Source organism: Erinaceus europaeus, chromosome 2 (assembly GCF_950295315.1).
Source record: "Erinaceus europaeus chromosome 2, mEriEur2.1, whole genome shotgun sequence".
NCBI lineage: Eukaryota > Metazoa > Chordata > Mammalia > Eulipotyphla > Erinaceidae > Erinaceus > Erinaceus europaeus.
The window spans coordinates 107,934,046-107,936,030 of NC_080163.1; positions in this window are offsets into that span (position 1 = coordinate 107,934,046).

The following is a 1,985-nucleotide window of genomic DNA, read 5'->3' on the forward strand; positions in this document are numbered from 1 at the left end:
TGTGTTGTTATCCACGAGGGGCCAGTAACAAGGCTTACCTCTGCTGTGAGGCCCCCCATGCGAGTACCAGCAGAATTTAGTTAAAGGACTCATTTGCACAACTCAAATACACCTAATCCCATAGAGGAGATGGAATAGAGGTGTGCTAGGAAAATACTTTCTCTGCATCATTCTCTCTGATAGGAATATAGTAATTAAAAAACTAAAAACTTCTGCCATGTTTTGGCTGAGGTTCAACAAATGGAAGGTTTATTACAACACAAGTTATCTAGGTGCATAAAAACCCTTGCAGCGGGAGTCAGGCGGTAGCACAGCAGGTTAAGCGCATGTGGTGCAAAGTGTAGGGACCAGCCTAAGGATCCAGGTTCGAACCCCCGGCTCCCCACCTGCAGGGGAGTCTCTACAAGTGGTCAAGCAAGTCTGCAGGTGTCTATCTTTCTCTCCCCCTCTCTGTCTTCCCCTCCTCTCTCCATTTGTTTCTGTCCTATCCAATAATAACAACAACAATAAGAACTACAACAATAAAACAACAAGGGCAACAAAAGGGAATAAATAAATAAATAAATAAATATTTTTTAAAAACATTGCAGCAAAATAAGAAAAGGGAATAACAGCTAGCCTAGTGGTGTGGAGTTATGAGCCTTTAAGCTCAGTGAGCAGTGTTCAGATACACATACATGTTCATGTTTCAGGGGGAAGCAGCATGGCAGGAGAAGGTGCAGCACCGGAGGAACAGCAGGAGCAGAGAGCTATTTCAGGGGCCAGTGGGGGTGCATCTGGTTGAGCGCACATTTGATGATGCTCAGAAACCAGGTCAACCCCTGTCCCCCACGTGTGGGGGAAAGCTTTGAATGTAGTGAAACTGTGCTGCGGGTGTCTCTCTCTCCCTTGCTATCGCCCCCTGCCCTCTCAATTTATTGCTGTTTCTATCCAAAAAGTAAAATATATTTTAAAAATCCATATTTATAAAAATAGATCTATTTCAATCACTCATTTAAACAGATTCCTTTTTAATGTTTTATTTATGTATTAATGATAAAGAGAACAGGAGAGAGAGAGAGAAAGAGAAAGAAGAAGACATCACTCAGGTACATGTGCTACTGGGCATTGAACTCGGGACCTCAAGCTTGAGTGCCCAGTGCTTTATCTACTGTGCCATCTCCCAGACCACTATTGAAATACCTTCCTGTATACCCATAATCCCTTGTGGTTTTTCATAAGTCTGTCTTCTGCTCTTCAGGCTGAACTCAGTCATGTGATAATTATGTTCATGTGCCAACAAGGAAGAGGAGGATGACACAGAATATTGGCAGAGTGCTCATATCCAAGCAGTTCATAAGCGCCTTTAACAAATTAAGCTACCAGATCAGGCCAGTTGTTAAGGTTCCATGAACTCTCTTCAATTCAAGCTGCTCGCTCAATTACAAATGGGGACCACGGTCTTCTACACCTACTTTGCTCCTTAAGTGAGGCCCTGCGGGGTCAGGAGCACAACATGGTGGGCATGCCAGCAACTCTCATGTGGGATGCTGTGAGTTCCAAGTACAAACACCAGGACCCCCTCTCCCAACACAGACATGACTGGTGAAGAGCATTCTTTAAATTTAACACTGCTGGTTTCTTTCCTTTAGTCTTTGATTTATTTACTGTTGGATAGAGACTGAGAGAAATTAAGGGGGTCGGAACAAAGGGAAAGAGACAGAGAGACAGCTGCAGAACTGCTTCACCACTCCTTAAGCTTTCCCCCTGCAAGTGAGGAACAGGGTCTTGAACCCAGGTCCTTGTGCACTCTAATGTGTGTTATTAACTAGCTGTGCCACCACGTGACCCCAATGACCCTGATTTATTGTCAAAAATTGATTTGCATATTTAATGTTCTTCAGAAATTATATTGAGATGTCCTGAAGGCTATTCACGTAAGGTGCTTTCTGTGATATGCCCACTAGAGGGCAGCATGGCACCACAATCAAATTGTATGCACACCT